General features: G+C 37.4%; 1 protein-coding gene and 1 long non-coding RNA gene across 7 annotated transcripts in view; one reads left to right on the top strand and one right to left on the bottom strand.

The window, feature by feature from the left end:
- Window positions 1-21,080, top strand: part of LOC138134684 (1-phosphatidylinositol 4,5-bisphosphate phosphodiesterase epsilon-1-like) — a 58,302-nt gene that overhangs the window by 12,525 nt on the left and 24,697 nt on the right. For 2 of the 6 annotated variants that reach the window (XM_069053089.1, XM_069053087.1), the window contains exon 3: window positions 11,507-11,575. The exons of the other annotated variants lie outside the window; for them this stretch is intronic. The gene's annotated coding sequence lies outside the window, so the exon portion shown is untranslated. The remainder of the gene's footprint in view (window positions 1-11,506; window positions 11,576-21,080) is intronic. 6 annotated transcript variants of the gene reach the window in all.
- On the bottom strand, window positions 6,492-7,011 carry LOC138135447 (uncharacterized). The gene is made up of 2 exons (XR_011160987.1): window positions 6,643-7,011; window positions 6,492-6,584 (listed from the first exon to the last, which is right to left on the bottom strand). It is a non-coding gene; the product is annotated as an uncharacterized lncRNA (long non-coding RNA).

The raw sequence follows: 21,080 nt of genomic DNA, 5'->3' as shown, positions 1-21,080 counted from the left end.
ATAATTGATTCAAAAAATTGAAATTCACGCATAGTTATCTGTGCCTGAAGTGGATCATTTTCTGACGTGTATTTTTTTTGCATTGTTAGTAAGATCGAAACTATAGAAACCATACAAAACAGTGTGTGAAATGCAATTTCACGCATACGACTATTTCTGTTTTTCATTTCACGCACTGTTTTTTATTAGCTACCTAGCAACATGGTCACTGCATTGAAACTTCAGAGTTGCTTCAAAAATTTGAATTTTTAATTTCAATTTTTTGAATCAATTATAGAAAAAATATTGTTTATATTTCGTGCGCGAAGATGTTTTTGTGCATTCAAAGGCTTATACTGCCTCGACCTTCGTCTCGGCGTAAAAGACCTTCTCATGCACAAAAAACACTCTCTTCGCGCACTTAATATAAAAATAACTATTATTTTCAGGCGGATCACAAAAAAAAAAATCGGACATGAACTCATTTATTTTCTTTTGCTGCAATTGCAGTAAAATGACAATTTTCAAATTTTAAAGCACCAGAAACTCCTAGTTCTCTTGACGGTTCAATAACACTAGTCAAGTCTACAGTTTACTTTTTAACGTTGAGTGGCCATCTTGCTATTTTTGATTTTGACATCTGTCATCCATGCACATGGATGTGTTACACCACAGTGAGACCGGTTAAATATTGGGTAATAATTTCGTTATTTCGCTTTTTTAGAGGCGCTTTTCTAATAGGGATAATTTAGTTAAATATTTCGTGTAATTGTTGATAAATAAATCGTGAGAAATGCTTCAAATGACCTTACTCGTACATTTGACTCGGTTGAGCCTCCTGTGGACATTTCAACTCTTTGGATTTGAAGTGAAGATTTTCGACCGCTTGAAGATAAAAATTATTATCATCAACATCATTTGATTATATTCTGCAAATATTATTCACTCAGCTCAGTGTTTTGTCCCTTTCCTAAAGCTCCCCTAGATCTAGTTTTTTCATTAACCAGGCCACCAAAACGGAAGTTACACCTGGAGTGTTCTACTTTTAAATCAGTGTAAATATTTAACTGCGTCGTAACAAAACCATTTATTTCATTGTAGATTTAAAGGCTGTACCACTATTTTTTTAAACTTCGATTTCCTCGACGCCTCCATGATCTTGTTGAATTCGTAACGTTATAAATGCCTTAGTGAGTGGCTTAAAATAAGCCCGGAAATTAGTGCCACCGGAAAGGGTTCTTTCCGGGCAGCTCGAACATGAATTAGACGCATCCGGAACCCACTTGCCTCTGCGTCCATTCGAGACCGCAACCTTGGCACGACCACCCCAATTTTTGAAAAAATCTAACGAGGTCACGCTGAAATCGGATCCGGACGCAAACACGAAGACGAGTTAGTCGTTAAAATATATTCTAAAGTGTATTTTTGGTTCGTTAAAAATTTTACACGTGTTAACTATCGACGCCACCCCCGTCCGTAAACATATAAAAGTCTTGTGTTCGCTTTATCACCGGTCGTATTATTACAGTTTACGCCGCATTTACTGCAAAAAGAGATAACGCTGTGAATAATAGTGGCCTTTCAGAGGGGGGTCCTCCCGCCAGAAACGAAAATTATGAATGACTTTTATTAAAGTCGCGTGTTAAACGGCGATGGAGAGAGGATGAGATTGGATGTGTTTTTTAACGGTGACGCCCTCAAAAAAACGTCGAAGGGGTGTCGCCAGTGGAGAAATTATTCCCCCCCGTGTGTGTATTTTCTCACTGTGCAGCTATTATATTCGAATAAGTCACGAAATTTTAACGCGGTTCTTTGTTTTTCCGGTTTCGGTTTTGTGGGGGGAGTTGCCGTGCAGCGGTGCAATTAAAAGTACAATGTCACAAGTACATAATAGAGTTTTTTTTTCTAAATTATGGTAACGAGATTAAGACACGCCTTCCGGGTTGGTGACCGAAACTGACATAAATTGAAAAATATTATCAAGCCAGAAAAAATGAAAATTGAAAAGTCAATATGTTTTTTATTACTGTTTTATGACGCGTCTATGCCATATAACGCGTATTCAAATGAAAAGTTCATCAAGTTGGCTATGACTTTTTGATGAAAGAAGAGCGAAAAAGGAATGATGCCTTCTTTGACAGATGTCAGTTGTGTTTTGAGAGTGTAACGTATTTTTTTGAGTTGAGTTTCGTTTTCTGTGGAATTGAACTCTAATTACATTTAATTTCAATTTAAACACCAAAAACATCTATCAGACAATCAGACAATTGAGTCAGCAAATGAATCTCTCTGTTGCAACAACGCACACAATTTACATCTTTATCCCTACCGTATCACAGCATTGCAGGAATTGAAGCCAGGAGATTATCCAAGAAGATTGCATCTTTGCAACTGGCTTGTCGAGAACGCAGGCAATAATGTCTTTCGTATTAGATATAAAATAAATTTAGTCAAAAATGTCACTTCTTAACGTTGTCCTAACCTAACTTTTGTCATTGATCTTCTAAGACATATTTCACAATGTTGTGAAAAATTCAAAGGGTACTTGATGAACTTTTCAATTGAACACTCGATAGCTTTGTGGAGCCAACAGACGTTTTCCCTACTCTATTTGTTATAGTTCAGACAATGTGTCGTCAAAAACGTTGAAATTACAAATACAAGTACGTTTTCCTTAGAGTGAAAGTTAACTGAATATCGGTTCGATTTTCACTAAAACTAACTCCACGAATGTCTATATTAGGTGAAGTCCTCGTAACCGCGTAATAAGGAAACGTATTTATGGCCACCGGTAGCGGCTACAAGAACCCGTGAAAAAAATAATTTTCTGTGCAGCATGTCGAACAGAAAAAGTTCTGGCAACGAGCATTAAATCGATCCGAGATATTAATAAAATGACATAAAAGAAAAGAACGCATAAAACGACTATACATCGTTTTATGTTGATTGCATGAAATTTTTATTGCCACGTTTTAAAGTTGCTAATTGATTATCTTAACAGGTTGTACCAGAAGCTATTATTGATGTCTTTGTATTCGGAAAGGTCGAACCGGGGTTAGAATCATAATTTATATTTTTCATCGGTACCCAACACGGCTTCCGATGGCTCTATTGATTGCAAGGGCATTTGTTACATCAAGTAGTAACGCACGAAAGGTAGTCGTTAACTTATAGATCGATTTAAAACTTTGCCACGACGTGACAAGTTTATGAAATGTCAACGATTCGTGTTTTTTGACTGTCTGTGTCATTGTAAAATTATGAATAGATTTTATCACGCGAAATGCTGTTGATGTTATTCAGTTTTTCTTCGTCTTAATTGATGCATCATTGGGATTTATTTGTTTCAATGGAAAGTTTCAGACTGAATAATGTAACGTTTTGTAGGCTGATAGTTGCAACATAATTATGTTTGCAGTGACAGAATTATGATGACATCGGATATAATTGGAGAGTACATTTGAGGGTTCGTGTTAACAGGATACCAACAAATTGATGAAGCAGTATCACTAAATGATAAAAGTAATAGCAAATAAAGTTCTTTTTTTAAACAATTGTCAAAGTGTTGTCATGTTGGTATGAGCCACTAGTTATTTGATGGTTATTTGGTTAGCAACGTAAATTGTCAATTGTATGTCAGCCATTTTGATGCAAAGGCACTTGCGCTACTGAAGCAGCAATTGTTTAATTGTTTACGGTTATTACGTCTTTCTCTAAGGTTTTGGAATTGGTTATCTTTGACAACTCATTGCGTGTCACATTTTTTGTTTATTTATCTTGCTCGCTGTTTGCTGATTTAAGAATCCATTTTAAGATTTCAAATTTCGACAATATCGTAGTAATGAAATAACCAAAAGTCACTAAAAAAGCAAGTTAATTTGAAATTGTATATCTAGACGGAGCCAGAACTGGCATCCCACCAGGCGGGTTTGCTACCCAAGTTGAGCCAAAGTTTTAATTAAGAGCCCCTCTTAGCGGCCGAAAAGTTAGTCGAGATATCATGCATTCATTCAATAATAAAAGATCGAAACATAATACTGCAGCGCGGAAGAGCACCACGAATTCATCTTCGAAACAGGAGTTATATTCTCCGGCGCACAATAGAAATCGAATCGAAAAGCAGCCTTCCTCTTTATTCCCAATTTAGATTGGATCCAATTTATAATTCATAGGAGTACGGAAGCGAGTAACGTAATTTCGTTCCCTCGATAAAAACATAATCCGCCATTGTCGGGACCGACGAATGCAACACCAGTGACCCTTTTAGTTCATTTCTCCACTTGTCAGACGAGGGAGGATGCGGAGCGATTACCACCAAATCCAAACTGGAATAGCATGTTTCAGGGATAATTCAACAACCACACCGTTCCTTCCGAACACAGACAAATCTCTTTGCACTTTAAAGCGTCAGGATGAGAGCTTCACACAAAACGGCGATGTTTAAATCGTTTAAAAGCTCGCTTTCGCCGAAAATTTTAGACGCTCGTCTCCGACCATCCAGACTTATCGGGGGTGGTATTATTTAGTAACATACCAATCCTATCCACCTGCGGAATGAGTAAACACGCACCTGGAGATTTCATGAATATTTCACGGCCGATACCGTGACACCGACCCCCTCGCCGTATTTTCACATACGTACTCCAAAATCGATGACCCACCCAACAGAACAAACAAAAACAACGATTAATTTCTCGCAGTTCTATTTATTTTTATCCAAATCGAATTTAAATTAAGCCTCTTCTTCGCAGTCGTTTCTGGCTTACTCTTGAACGAAACACAAACATTTAATAATAGCGGTAGTGATAAATTATAATTCTTGTAATAAAATACCTCGAGAAATATTCTTCCCGACTGTAATTACGCAAGAGTTTTTTTGTCGGATCATTTTCAGTTCTCAACAAACAAAGTCAGAAAATTGTTTTGAGAAACAAAGGTTGGAAAGTAATTCGATGAGATTATTTTGTGACTGCATTAAAGAACACAATATACAGGGTGATTTACGAGGAATAATGAGCCCGACGGAATAGAAAATGCAACCCACAATACATTGCAACAAAAAGCCGGACATCGAAGCGGTAAATGTCCGGGTTTTTCTCCTGATGAATTGCGGGTTGCATTTTCTATTCCGTCGGGCTCATTATTCCTCGTAAATCACCCTGTATTTATTTCAACACAACTGACATCTGTCAAAGAAGGCATCATCCCTTTTTCACTCTATCTTTTTTCAACAAAAAGTCATAGCCAACTTGATGGACTTTTCATTTGAACACCCGTTATTATAATTCGTCGAAACAAATAGTCTTTATCGAATTAAGACTGAGGAAAATGTCACATTCCTTGCCTACTTATAATTTTCTTGTCGGATTATTTTCTATTTTCAACAAACAAAAAGTCAGAAAATTGTTTTGAGAAATAAAAGTTGGATCATAATTCAATGAACTTATTTTATGACTTTACATTAAAGAACACAAAATATTTATTTCATTTTACAATATTTTATATGGAGTGTTCAATTGAAAAGTTCATTAAGTAGCCTTTGAATTTTTCACACCACTGTGAAGTACAGGGTCATTATAAATGATTGTCCCATCGCACTTGGCGTTGAAAATCCACACAAATTTTGGATGTGCCACAGCCTCGCAACGTTAACCAAACTAGTAAACTTGATTTCCACTACCGCCAGGAGCGCCACCTATCGGCGATACTAGTCTCACTCATTTTATAAGGCTTGCGGCACATTAAACCCTGTCATCAACGCCAACTGCGACGGGACAATCATTTATAATGACCCTGTACTATCCCGGACACGGAATCTTGGCCACAACTGCCATTTAACTGACAAATATGTGTGAAGTGGTGAATATAACCCAACTTTTGACTCGATAATACCATTTCTCTGCTTTTTTGATGTCACAAGAAAAACTTCAAAGTGATTTTTAATAACTGTCATTTATTAATGACAGTAATCATTGGTTTACAGCATTTTTTTAGAAATGTCTAAAAAATGTTGGCCAAGATTCCGTGTCCGGAATAGTATGTCTTAGAAGATCAATGATAAAAGTTAGGTTAGGACCACGTTAACAAGTGACATTTTTGACTAAATTTATTTTGAGTGCCAGATTATCAAAAAGGTTTATAATCAGAGCTCTGGCTACACGTTTGGTAACATTGAATACAAAACCTCTTAATTTGACAAAAGTCGCAGCAACACAAGTGACACCTGTCAAAGAAGGCTTCATCCCTTTTTCGCTCTATCTTCTTTCATCAAAAAGTCATAGCCTTGATGAACTTTTCATTTGAACACCCGTTATCATCGCTCATCCAAACAAATAGACTTTTTAGTATACTGTGCTGGTAGTAGGTGTCTACCTGCTTGACGACGAGTCCGGTAGACACATGTTTATGGTCTAGTCCGTTTTACTTTCCACCGCGGCCGGTAGCAAATGTCAAATAATTTGTCAGATTTATTGGTTTTTATTTATATAAAAATTAAATGTACAATTACTTACATCATTGAGATGGTTTTCTAAAGCCAAGCATTACCCTTTGATCAATCCAAACAACTTTATTTCGTATTCTCCAATTGTAGAACAACTTGTACTCTGTGAAATATCTTCCCGATGATTTTTGGAGCAATAAGTTTGATCGCGCACTATCTACCTTCTCCAAAAGGTGGTCTGGGAAGAAAACTTGACTTCTGCTTCGGTTCGGTTGTGAGAATTTATTTTATTAAAGGAAGCTAGCGCAAATGAAAGAAATCACATGAAAAACTTTGACAGACTGAATTTTGATGAATCGTTTGTTATCATAGTAACAAGGCATAGCAATCTTTTTCAAAGCCAATTTTTTTTATTTAAATTTATTTTCTTTTAAATAAATGTCTAAGTATACTAAAAAATCTTGTACGTCACACGACCGGTAGACGCATTATGGCCTCGCTAGTTTACAAGTCTCGCCCTATCGGGCTCGACCTGTAATTCACTAGCTCGTCCATAAAAACGTTACTACCGGTCTTGTAACGTAAATAGCTATTATCGAATTAAGACTGAGGAAAATGTCACATTCCTTGCCTACTTATTATAGCGGATGAAGTTATCGGAAACATTTTCTTCCTAGTTCTACGACATTTCTAATCGCCGGAAACCTAAATAAATTTCCTTCGGGAGCAGCCACAGGATGAGAGATGGGTCGGTCTTGATCGCGGATATTGCAAAGACCGCACATCTCTAACGTCATAAACGTCCAGTCAGATGGCGCTCGATTCGATCGGAAATTAAAAAGCTATTTGCTATTTGCGTCCGGCGACGTTCGAGATTGATGGAATTTGAACAGAGTAGACCCTTTCGACCGGATCAATCACAGACGTAACTTTGGGGTGTCGCTTGTTGAAATCTCTATCGGTCGCGAAGCGTCGCAGTCGATTCTAATATCGATCTTCAGCTTGTCAAACTTTTGTACTTTTTGCTACGAATCAAAAAATCATCTCGATATCTGTTCATTACTCATATTTTAAACGTTTCCGACGCCGTGTCCGTGCCAAGAGTTTAAATGTTTCGTAATTCCTCATGAATTATTTGTGTGCTTTTTTATTTTTGTCCCGAGACGGCGGGTCACAGGTTACGGTTCGACGTCGCTTTCCACGGGATGGTCTGTACAGTTCACAATTTGAAGGTCACGTGTCTTTTTCTGTTATCCCAGTGACTAACAGATGTGAGAGTAACTGTTGAATTCTTGTGCTGCTTTGTCTTATTTGAAACATTTATCTGGGAGCACCTTGACCGAAATAAAACACATCACTTTGACCATTCTGAAGGTAATTTTCCCGTTAGAGAGTAACTGCACCTTCGATAAGTTTAAAAACGTTTTTATGGCGGCGATAAGCGTGTGCGCGTGTACACTTTTTGTGACGGAAATTTTTCGATAATTCCCGTTCGCGTTTGAGAAGTTTATTAATGCATAAAGTGGCATCACGTGGTTATCTGCCGGCAAATAACGTGCGCCATTGCACTCGTTTTTTTTTTTTATCAAAAACGTCAAAGCCAAAGCGAATCACCGCTTGAAAGCTGCGAACTTTTCGAGACTTATTATTGCGAAAATAAAAGTTTTCCGGGCGATTTAAGAGTGTTCTGTTTGATAAATTATGTTCACGCTGCAGTTCCAATTTTAGGTCGAAACGGTCCACTAGCTCGACACGAGAATACTTTTATTTCATTTACTCAAACTATTTATAAAGCTTAACTTTTCTCAAAAGAGTACGACTCCATTGTCCCGCGGAAAAGTTTCATTTATACTGATTGATGCTCCTTCGAAATAAAAATGTCGAAAAGCGTGAAAAATAATTATTCAAGTCGGAGGGAAAAAACTCTTCGTTTCGACAGGTTTCTCCTGAAGGAGGTCGAAAAACTCGGAACTCGCATGATTTATTTATGGGAAAAGCTCACCTCATCTCCAATTTTAATTTGTACCTACATTTAGCGGGGACGTTTTTGAGTTTGCACAAGTTTAGATGTTGGCGTTTTGATTACACCTTGATTTAATTCGATAGGTGGAATCACTGTTAATCTCCGTTCATATCGACAGTAAACAGTTTATCGATCTCCACAGTTAACCGAAACTGCTGTTTAAGTTCGCAGAAAACATGTGCGATCCCTTTTATTGTGCTTTAAATATATAACAAATTATTGGGATCGAGATAAGATAAAACCTAATTTTAGTTTTTAATAAGCATCCGTTTTTGGGTTGTGCGGCGTAGCCGCGTTTGCACAACCCGTCTTTTTTTTTTCTCTCTAAACTCTGTTTAAATTCAAATAAAAACGTGAGTCGGCGGAAAATTTAACGCAGCAAGGTTTTGAACAAAACCAATTTCCAAAATAAATAATACAGAATTTTTGATTTACCAACAGGGAATATAATTAAGTTTAAAAGGGAGCCGCGCAAATCCTTTTGCAAGGGTGAGGCCCGAGGTTCCGCGATAATTTCCATTTTAAATTCGCCTCTAATAAAGAAATCAAGTGTAAAATCGATTGCAGCGTTTAGACGCCATGCAATAAAAGTTTCCTCTTCATTTATTTGTCAACTGCACACAGAACTATAGGGACAAGTTTTAATTGCCATTGTTCAAGTCTCTCGCAAGTACTTTAACTTGTGTTTGTCCGACTAGACTCTATTAAAGACGTTTTTTTTCCTGTCGTTTTTTCTTTCAGATCGGGTTTTTGCATATTTCCGATCGATCCAGAAAGCTGGAAGTTTTTCGCCGGCTGTGACAGTTAAATAACCGACACTTTTATAAACGTAACTTTTCCCATTTTCACAAAAGACATGTTTCCGATGCTCGACCGGCTATTATTAATTGCCGTCATCAAGAAGACCACATCAGAAACACAAAGCTACTCATTTAGATAATTTACATCGGCAAAGCATCGTAATTTGGACGCGAACTTTCCAAAGAAAAGCCACTCCGCTGGAATATGTTTGTGTTAAAAGCGAAGGTCTCACCGGGAGGGGTCAAGCTGACCCCGGACCCATACAATTAGGATCTGGATTGAATGGACCCAATTACCATAGATCCAGTATCAAAAAGGCGACCAAAATAGAGCCTCTCCAACTTCTCAACTAGACGCATATTCAGACGGTTCTAAAAATAAAATCGAGTGACTCTTAATAAATCCTTTCGGGCGAAGCTCAATTCAATAACTTTTAACGACAAGCTTTCGCTTTAATTCTCGATCAGTTGGACGAAATATTTTAGACGTTTTGTCTCTTGAACAGTCGTTCCAAATGTTTCGGTACATTTGACAAAACGTTTCCCCACAAATAAAGCTCTCTGCACGCGGTTCACAGCGTCATGTTTGGTTGCAGTTACGATTACGTTTTAACGTATTAGACCTTTTTTTTGTGCTCGTGTGGATAAGATCTTTCAATTTTTGTTGTCGATAGTACACATCGCAAGAGAAGATTGGCAATCGATCGCCTTGCTAACGAGTGTTTGAATTACTAAAAATAGTTCCTCCTCCGACAAGAGCGAATTCGTAAATTGGATTTGATCGTGATGAGTAAAATGTATTGGAATGATGTTAATTTTCTAATTTGAAGCGGTGTCGGAGTAATGCGAAACAGGAATAATAAATGTTTTCAGTGGTGTAGCGTGAAATGAGAAGCCTGAAATACCTCCTACCACTTTGACGGATAAATACTCGAACTGCTTCTATATTTACCAAACAAAGAGCTTTTCCGGCGAAACCGGATGCAAGATATATTATTTCAATACGCTTTGTTGAAAAATTCGTTGTTGAATTTTTTTTCGTGTTTATCTATTCGCTATCTTGACAAATATTTTCCGTCCGACAACATCACCCACCCAAATGAATATTGAATGGGAGATTAGAGGAATTTGCGTTAAATTTTACGTTGTAGTAGTAAAACGACAATAAAATTGTAAATTACACCTTAATCACCACGTAAATCAACTGAAATGTACCGTCATATTGATAATAAACTATGGAAATTTGCGATAAATAATATTTGTTTATTGCACAGTCGCGTACCTGTTTCGTCTTGCTCCGACAAAAAATATCAACATTTCTGCTTCTGTCGAGTTTTAGAATTAGCGTCGCGACGGAGCTTAAAAAAGATTAATTGCGAACCGAGTTGTTTTTATTGGTGGTTTAAATCCAGATCGGATGACCTCTCACATGACGAGATTCATCAATTCGTCCGTTTTACAAGACAGGATAATATTTTTACGGGCGATGTTATAGCTCGATGCTCTTCTTCAGTGGTTAAGGAGTTGTATATTTTTTTATGAACTTTGGATCTGATATCCGCAGATAACACGGCCATCAAATTCTTCCTTGAGGGTCGACGGTAACACGTGTACATTTTCTGCACAGAATTGGATAATTGATTAAGTGCAAATCACACAAATCGCTAATCAAAATTTCAATTAAAAAATTCTTGCAACTGACCGCAGTTTATGTGACCGAGGGCGCCGCCGGCTTTTTGTGTTCAGTCGGATTTTAATTAGTGTCGAACGAATGAAAAACATGATCATCGACAATATCGAATGCGGCTTTCGGGCTGTCGGAATGAATCAGCACGGATGGATTTTTGATTTCTGCGAGAGATGCAGTTTGCATCTTCGCATCTTTGAAGTAGGTCAGTATTTCCAAAGCCGATTTTACGTCTGAGTTTTATTGTTTTATCTGCCGGCATAAACCGTTCGATCGTTATTTTTAGCCGATAACTCAAACAATTTTAATACATATGAAAAATCCGCCTTTGCGCCACAATATCTCTGGAAAAATTATACTTTTACTGCGGTTTTATTCGAAAATGGATACGTCTTCGTGATTCAGTAACGAGCAATTTCGACACAATTTGGATTTCGAACTTGGATAAATATTTCGCGTTTAATTTTAGATTAAATCGCTATTTTACGTTGAAACTCACGTTTTAGAAGAAATGTTATGCTCTTCCTAACATAAACTGAATTAACTCATTGTATCTATTTTTATGTTTCTTTCAGATTTTGTAATCACACATGGACCACATGGTTACGGGTTTAAAATAATCCGTCAAAATACTTCTTCTGCAGGTACGTTTCGATTCGTCACCGTTCTGATGTGAAATCTCGTCGAAATTTCCATAACTCGGGGGCTCAGAATGTGACGGTCTCGCAGAATTATGCAAATACGGTAATAAAAAATTTCGTCGTGAAGCGTCTCTGATGCCTATTGCGTTCGCCTCCGGTTTAGAATTTAATTTTATCCGGTAGAATTTAAAGAGATCTGAAATGTGAAAACTTCACGGTGAGCCCGTATTATGTTAACAAGAATTGTTTATCGATAACGTATTTTTCGTGGTATTCCATTGTGTGAAAAAAAAACGCCGACGCTCTCAAAATATTTTTATTTCTGGATATTTTGGCATTTGCCGGAATAGCTGACGCCTTCTCGTTAATTATAAATAAATCATCCGGTCACAAAAAGTGTCAAGACTAAAGAGAAATAAAAACAGATTTTTCATGTTCATTTGCTGAGGTACATAACCGGAAAAGTGGTATATAACTAAATATATAAAGTTTCCGGGTTATACAGGGTGGCTCAAAATTCGCGAATTCCGAATTCAGAGCGTTGTAGGGGTCACTTCTGTAGTCCAAATATCGAAATTTCAAAAAAAAAAAAAATAGGGACTCCCCCACAAAGATACATTGGCCTGAAGGTGCATCGGCCTGTTTTGCATCACTCGGCTAACGCCTCGTGCTTCAAATTTCGGCCTCATATGTGTAATGTGACAGCGCTACTCATATGAAAATAACTGTTGTATTAAGAACCTACGGAAATTTTATTTGGGTCTCGAGCAAATAAGTTATAGATTCGGCCGAATGTCCAAACATTGGAACATACTCGTAATGTAAATAAAAATCGACATATCCAGATTATTGATAAATATACCTACTTTATGGCAAATGTAAATTTATTATTGTTCAGCACATTTCAAAGTAAACGGTGCATTCGGGTATTGTCTAGGAAAAGTTTCCCTCACGCTTATTTTCCGGATATCTTACTGCAGGCTGCAACCGGCGCAACTTTTCTTAACAAACTAATTAAAAGCTTTGAAGCTTTCACGGCCTGTTAGGATGAATTCAAAGGAAAACATTGAGTATTTTAAAAGAAAATGTTTTGGAGATTTCGCTGCAGCTTCTACGAATTTCGAAAGGAAAACATCGCACGTGTACTAACTTCGGTGGGAAATAAAACAAAAAAAAATGTGGAAGGAAAAAAATTTTGTAGAAAGTGAATCACCTCGAACAAAAAATTAGAAAGACGAACCTTCCGGGAATCTGGTTATCTCTTCATCGCAACTTTGGTAAATAACTTATGGCCTAATCTTCCAAAAGCACTTTACACAATCATCATCTTAACAAGCTTTTCTTTTCGGGGTCATAAATAAGAATCCCGCAACTCTAGTTCGAGTTGTTCCAATCAATTATTTAAGTTTGATTCGGACCCGGCGGTCTGAGCAGTTCCGGTTGCCTTATTAGCGAAATTTTTGCTTTTTGAGCGACTTCATTTCCGTCGAGCGATAATTGATGAGGGTACATTCCCCGGTGTTTCGCTCCTGCGAATTTATCCTCGAGTCGTCGTGTATTTTAATGGCCCACTAGTGAGATTTGATTATCCTTATCGCCGCCCGAGTAAATACTTGTTATGAAATACGAGTATGTCCGCGGAGCGAGCGGAAAACTGATTTTTTTTTTAAATAAGCGTCTCGCCGAAAAGAGAATAATGGAAACAGGAGCAGCGTCTCGAGACGTCGCCGGGAGATAATCGGTCGGAAAAATTCGACGTTAACGAAACGTAAAGCGATGGGACTCGATTTGAAAAATCTCGCCTCCGCACTTGCAAAATTGGGTTATTACCTGTGTGTGTACCTTTCTGTTTAATTTTGGGAAAAATTTAATCGCAGGACGTTGCGCCAATTTGTCCAGAATGTAAATAAACTGGACGGTTTGTTGATGAAAACGGAATAAATTAATAAATTCCAGGATAACAAACAACGCGGATGGAAATTTGTTGTAAACTGTATTTAATTAGTGGGGGATCGACGTCTGCAAATGTTCCGGGCCCAGAAATAATTGTTACACTGCAGATGCGAATTTCGATACGTGAACTGATTTATGGGGGCTCAGATTTCAAGATGATTAATGCGAAAGATATCCCTAAAGCTAAATAGTCGACCATCAACAGATATTTATTTGCGTTTCGATCAATTAACGCCGCCTTCCCGGTGAATATTTCACGGTGGATCGCTTAATAAAGCAACGTGTAGGCTTCGTCGAGGATTAAACCGGAAGAATCCGGCAAGTGATGTGCTTCCCCACTCAAGATTTTAACGTCAAATTAAATGACATTCTAAGAAGCAATAGGTACTCTGATGGTCCGAATATGTGTTGGCTAAATTAAGAATTTTTATTTTTTTTCAACGAACGTTCCTTGAGACATTTATTGAAGGTGGAATATTTGTTAGTTGTAAATTTTAATGTTTCTCAAAAGATTTTCTCGGCATAATAATCCTTCAAAGCGATGATTTACTACTCAAATGAAATTTGCTGACCTTTATCGAAATTATAAACGCTCCGAGAAACTATGTACTCGTAAACTAGGTACAAGGGTAACGTTCTTTTTTTTTAACAATTGTCAAAGTGTTGTCATGTTGGTATGAGGCACTAGTTATTTTATGGTTATTAGGTTGGTAACGTGAAATGTCAATTGCATGTCAGTCATTTTGATGTGAAGGCGTTTGTGCCTCTGAAGCCGCAATTATTTTTAAATTTAAAATAAAATGGAAAATGAGTTTCCGAAAGCAAGGATCTGGAAAGCTCCAAACACAACGAGAAAAATTAGCTGCAGTGTTGGTAAGCGTTAGAGCTACAGGTTATTCTAAATGATTGTAGTCGAAGTAAGCCATGCCCATGTTATTACATTTTTGCCGCTTTCATGTGAACTGTCAGTTTTGTCGCTGTCACTGTCATTTTTTTAGTGCGATGATGAGATTTTTATTTATTTTTGTAAAATTAAATCAAAAAGTCTTTGGACAGCGATAGCCATGAAATGTAAAAACCATCTATAGAATTATTTACTTCTACTGCCTGTAGTCTTTATCTGTATGTACTTCAGAGTAGGGCTAATCTCCAATTTTCTCCATGATTTCCATTAGTGTAATACGATTTAATAATAAAAATTGTATGTTCTCTTTGAAACATTTTGAACTGTTTTAACTTGAAAGTTGTCAAGTAAATGTCAATTTCAATTTTACGAAATCTTTTTGCTTTGATAATTTTACGAGTTGAATTTGGGCATTTTATTTTGGTTAGGCCCGAGAGCTTTAGCTCGAGGGTTTAACCTTTGAATAAAAATGCCCAAATATCAACGAGTAAAATTGTCTAAAACAAAAATGAGAAAATTGGGAAATTCATCAGATATTAAAAATTAGGTCGTATTATTTTTGGCAAGATTAATTCCAGAAAACAAACTTTAGATAATCATTTATTTATGTTATGTATAATACAGTTATTAAAAACACAATTTGAGAATCTGACAGGAGTAGCATGCAATCACTTTTGACAGATGACAGAGTAGTACGACGTTTTTACCGCGATAAACATTCTTGATTGGATATACGTGGGAATTAATCGTCTTTATTTCTTGTCTTTTGGTATAAAATTTGATCACCTGAAAGTTTTCGACATTTGAAAATTACTGACATAACCTCAAACCTGATCCGAGGGAGATTTTATGATACAGATGTTCCGAAACGAAAGGTTCTAGGGCGGTACAGTCTGGTCTTTGAGGGAATTTTCACATTGACAATTATTTAAAAAAAAAACTTTAATAACTGTTCATGGGACAATCGGAAACCTCCAAAGTTCTATAAATGTTGAAATAATTAACGTGATTGCTTAAAATAACGAAATTTGAATTTAATATAATGATTTGCTGTTTGGTCAAACGAGGGGGTGAAAAACTGAGAATGATCGAAGAACCACCACCGGTCATTTGGGGTTAGAACGTTGAAGTGGCTTGAGGTACCCTCGGTATAAAAAGCAGTCTTTTGTTTCCGCGTCTTGTAAAATTTGAAGGGAAATTATAATTAATTTCACAATAATTCTTTTATATTGTTCCCATTTCAGATTTCTTTTGATCATCATTATTAGTTCATTTCTTTCATTAAAAAAAAAGTTATTTTCTTTAAGAACTCGTTAAAAAAAAGAAAACTTTCTTTTCAAATCCTTCATTCAATTTCTTTTAAAATTACTACAGCGAAATATATCATGCGTTCAAATGAAAACCTGGGCTGAGTAGGCGTTGAAAAAAGTAAACCATTTGGAACATTGTCAAGTATGAACTTTCCGCCGTTTGCCATTTGTTTATGTTTAATCGGAACATGATTGAAAATGTTTGTTTTCACCAAAGGGTGCCCTTAGATATTTGCTTCGACAATAGGAATCGTTATTCTATTTTTAATGTAAAACATTGCAAAGAAAGAAAAAACATAAAGCTTGTTTGTTTATAAATTTTAGGTTAGCTGTCAACATGCTCTAATTACAATTGTCAATTTACATCTTAAAAAAGCAAAACAATTGATGGTTTCCAACGCCTTCCCAGCCCAGGAATCATTTGAACGCCCGATATGATATTTTTGCATTGAACACTGGATACATGTTTTCGCCAAAAGAGATAATTTAAGACATTTTGTTCATGATTTGTTGATTTGGAGCTCCTGTCGTCCGGTGAGGACTGCTCAATGACCGTCGTACTCATTTAGATGGAAACCCCGACGTAGAGCACAAAAAGCCATCGTCAAATTTAGGTGTATCCAGGAATCCAGGTGGCTCCAACAAAAATAGCGTCTCACCCTGTGCCAGATTTGACCAGGTTGTTCTATGGGAATATTCGCGAAGGGGTAAATTCGCATGATTCGCATCTCAACATCTCATCTGAAGTTATTTTAGGTATATGTATTTATACAAAACGAGAAGACACAACCGGGGAGACACTACAATAATACATATCTATTATTTTTTCAATTGGAGTTGTAATTAGAAAAAAAATAAAAACAAATAATGTTAGAAAACAAAAATGTAAGCAAATTATTTATGCATGTAATGAACGTCAACAGATACAGAGTACAACTTTATTATTGAAGTGTCGTTGAATGGAATCCCTCGGGTGCTATTTACTTGAAATATTGTTGACTTTTAGACTTTTTAATTTGTTGACCTCGTTCTAATTAAAAAGCGAAGGAAACGGTCGTTGGGGTTGAAAGCGAGGGAAAGGAAAGCAACGAATAAACCGAAACGAAAAACAGTGTACATCCCGAAAACGGAACAGAAAATGTCCACCTATGAACCATCTCCAGCATCTCGGCTTTCCGAGTTGGCACAAAATGGATTATAAAAAATTTATCGTCGAAGATAATAAGGATGAACATAAGAAATTGTGAGTCGAACACAATGCGACAAGGAGATTAGCTAAAAAGGCCGTGAATCAAAGCTGGGTTTGAGCAGCGGGGAAAAATAAATGGAAGAGAAACGACAAAGATTTTGACGGCAATAAAACTGCACATATGAATCCATTGAAAATAAAGCGTGTCGATTCGAAAACGTCACCGAATAAATCCAATATTCTGTCGTGGATTTCGTTTTGATCACGATGAATCGAAAGTGTGTCAGGAGGGTGGAATTTATAAAAATTAGAAGCGTGGTGTGTACGAGCGGGCCCTAAATATATTCGTGTCGTTAAATTTCGCCCAAGAAGTCGTGCAAATTCTGAAATATTGCTCTAATACGGCAGCTTAGTCGGAATACGCTTTCGGTGGAGGAAATGTAAATACAGAAACCAAGAAAGCCTCCCTTCCGATAGAATTCCTTATAATAGACGGTGGTATTAGCGTTTATATTACCCACACAACTAATAATGCTCGCATTTTCCACACTGCTTACACTCGGTTCAATATTGATTTTGAATTATCTGTCGAGTAGTTACCTTATTCGCTTTGAACCACTCGAAGTAAAAAGGCAATAATCCTCAATATCTCTGTATTTTCATTAATCTTGGCGCGATAAAAATGTCAAAATAAAAAACACAAAAAAAAAATTCGATTACTATCGCATCCAGACATTAGAGCTAATGGCGGCGTACATAAAGCACAGTAACACGATTTTATTGCGTTAATGCCGGATTTTTACTGCTAATGTTCACTAACGCCACTTTACGGTTAAGGTTATTGCGAAACCAATTATATAACATTTAAAGAAACAATCTAACATTAACTAGTGTATTTCGACGATAAAACGCCGCTCCGGAACGAGCACCTTTTAACGTCGAGTATTTACCGGAATCGAGACGGTTATTGGCGAATTTCTCCGGCTCCTGACTCCGGGTAATTCGAGACTGTTTGAGGCCGACACGACATATCTATTACTACACTTTTTAGCCCATTAGGGTTGAGAGCACATCGGGGGTCAAGAAACTGTCAAGCTGGGGTCGCCGGACCGTCGTTTTTTTCTCTGTCTTCATCATAAAACGCATTAAAATCTGTTTCTAATAAAACTATAGACGTAATGTGTCTAGTGGTAGTTGGTATGTATCTCGAATTTCGTGTCTGCGTGGGCCGGTAGCCCTTGGCAACTTCTACAATAACAATTACGGACCGGCGTAACGAGTCTCTTTGTAGGTTGCAAAGAAAAAGGATGAATTGTACGTTTCATCCTCTAAAAGCTTTACAAGTAATGTCAGAATAACAAGACTGTATTTACTGGTTTCGTCATTGTACCCTTTATGGGCTCTAAAATCGCTATGATAGAATCCCGTAAAATTTTAACGGTTCTCACCTTAACTCGGTTAGATAATTAGACATAAAATCTACCAGTCCGCAATTCAGTTTCGAAACGTTCCCACTCTGGACGTTATTTTCGGAGTCATATTATATGTAGTACCCGAAAGATGTCCGGCCCCGTGCGTTCCAATTTAGTTGTGAAGGTTCGACTTTTCTCTTTTGAATTGTTGGCACAAGCTCGGATTTATGGCGCAGGACTCTCTGGTGCATTTTCGAGATAGTAGTAGTGCCTTTAATAATATATCTGTCTCGAAATGTATCATTTTTCGTTTTCTCTTTGCGCCATCCTTTTGGGGTTTTAGTATCGCAGCGGATCGAGGATTTGTCTTCAGCCGGTGCCAGGTTCTCGCTGATGGGTGGAGAAAGGATTTAAATCAACTTGCAGGAGGATTTCCTGTTCTTTTTCAATTCGAACGAGGCTGGCACAGCGTTCCGGTTGCAACTAGAACCTTCCGCAACATCAAACGTACCGAACAAAATAATGCTAATGTGTTTGCACGAAGTCAACAAAATATGTATAAGCCCTAAAGTAGAACCTTGCGTCTGCAACTGCCATTGCCATCTCGAACACCAGGCCAGACAGCGAGGAAGGCCAAACGTCAAAATTTGTTTACATTTTCAGAAAGTATCAAATACGGTGTTTTAATCATTCTTATGGAAGATTGAAAATTGTGAGATAAGCAAAAGCTGGGTGGCAAGTGTATACAGTGAGGATTTTTTTCACTGAACATGGGTTTTTATGTGACGGCACAAACATTGTCGCTAGGTAGGCAACCAAACTTGCAACTTTTATTTTATTATTTTGACGGAACTGAAATTTTAGTTTTATTACATCCAAATAACGAGTTTAAACAGAAACTTTTAATGAAATAATCTTAACAAATGTTCAAAGTGGCCACCCTCTTATTCCGAGCAATATGCCAAACGATTGTAAAATCTTTAAGACTTTTTAATGACATTAATGGCAATTGTTTTATTAGAGGTTGCTTGGATACGTTGTAATTGCTTGTATGCATTGACATGTTTTTTTTTAAATTGAACATAGGGTTAATAGTGTTGATGTTCAGCGAAATAAAATCCTCACTGTATAATAATTTCAGTTGATACCAGGAACCAGGGTATTTACTGTTCATCGAACGTCGCAAAAGACGTTGAAACCTGGGAAGTATTTTTATACCCTATCAACATTTTCGTGATTGTAAGTCGTTGAAAAAATATTTGCTACACATATAATTAAGATGTAAGAAGGATTTGTTGTGATTTGGTGTTATTTAAATGATTCACAAAGTAAAAATTACGCAAAAACAATAAATACCTACACAAACATAACCTCACTTGTAAATCACAATTTTCGCGTCATTAATGGCATTTTACTCCACGAGGCAATAATTGTAAATCCTAAACACATCGTTCTATTAAAAAAAAGAGTGCTAACCAAAAATTTTACTGTTTTTATTAAATTCTGGAGGTTTAATTCGTTTTTCGATGAAGCCTTTACTGTGACGTCACGATCAAAAACAATTGCTGCCTTAAGGCTTTGTGTTCTAGATGGCAATGCCACTGCTGTCGACTCTGACTTGCTTTCGTTGATTTCGTATCGCTTTTCCGCCAGTTTTCATTTTTGTCGAGTCGAAGGTTTTTTTGGAAAAAATTCGGCGCTAATTGAAAAAGATAATACGTCGCAGATAGAGATATTTAATTAATCTAGTCGGCAATCCGTAGATAATGAACGACTGATAGAGGAAGCCATTAAACGGCACAATCTGTTACGCGACTACATCGAAGATTACGTAATGATGCGTAAAGATTTAATCAGTCGCGTGATTTTAGGTAACAGTAGTTGGGGACGGGTTTAATTTATTAATCCGATGATTAATCGCGGCGTCGCGACTTTCCCTTCGTTGTACCGGTTCGAAGGGATTTTTCAAGGACGCCGAGAAAACCGACAACAAATGCACCGCGCGACGAACAAATCTTCGCAATTATAATTTATAGACAACAGATTTTAGGGCTCTCACGGGACCGGAGTTTCGTAGAGCTGAAATTAGCACCCGAAACTCGGCTCTCCTCCGACCCCGTCACAAACTAGAAATCACAACACCGCCTGCATCGTCGTAGGTCGGTGTTGTGATCGATGCGGCGCACTCGGCCGACTAGATGGGTTAAAAATCAGACTGAAAAACCCGCCTTATTCGTCATAATCGAGCACTCTAAAAGGGAACGATGTGAAGAAAAAAGATCCAAATCAAAAGCTTATGCCGATAACGAATGATCTCCGTAAAAAACTGTCTGGCTTTTTCTCGTCGAAATGAAAAGCTGTCACGTCCGAGATAATCAACCGTACCGACCGTAATTAACAGAAACTACCCCTTCGATTATTATTATTTTTTTGCATCTCCGGGAAAGATCCACTTTGCGAACTGGTATCGAAGAGGAAATCTAATCACCATATCAGTGGAAATTGGATTTGACTGGGACGCGCGTGTGTGTAGGAAGGTTGACGAGGTGCGACCGTTATTTCGAACTAGATGAAGTGTCAAATTAGACGACAGTGGAATTAACGTTAATATTGGGGCGCCCGTGAGTCGTCGCCGTATGCGAATGAATACACCCCTAATGGGGCAATAAGGGGCGACTCACGAGCTTCATTTGTGTCATCCACGCGTCCGGATATCGTCGCGCCCTGACGGGAGCCCCGG

The sequence above is a fragment of the Tenebrio molitor genome, chromosome 7 (assembly GCF_963966145.1).
Source record: "Tenebrio molitor chromosome 7, icTenMoli1.1, whole genome shotgun sequence".
NCBI classification, from domain to species: domain Eukaryota; kingdom Metazoa; phylum Arthropoda; class Insecta; order Coleoptera; family Tenebrionidae; genus Tenebrio; species Tenebrio molitor.
Note: the sequence above shows the minus strand (reverse complement) of the source record. Positions and strands in the feature narration are given on the sequence as shown.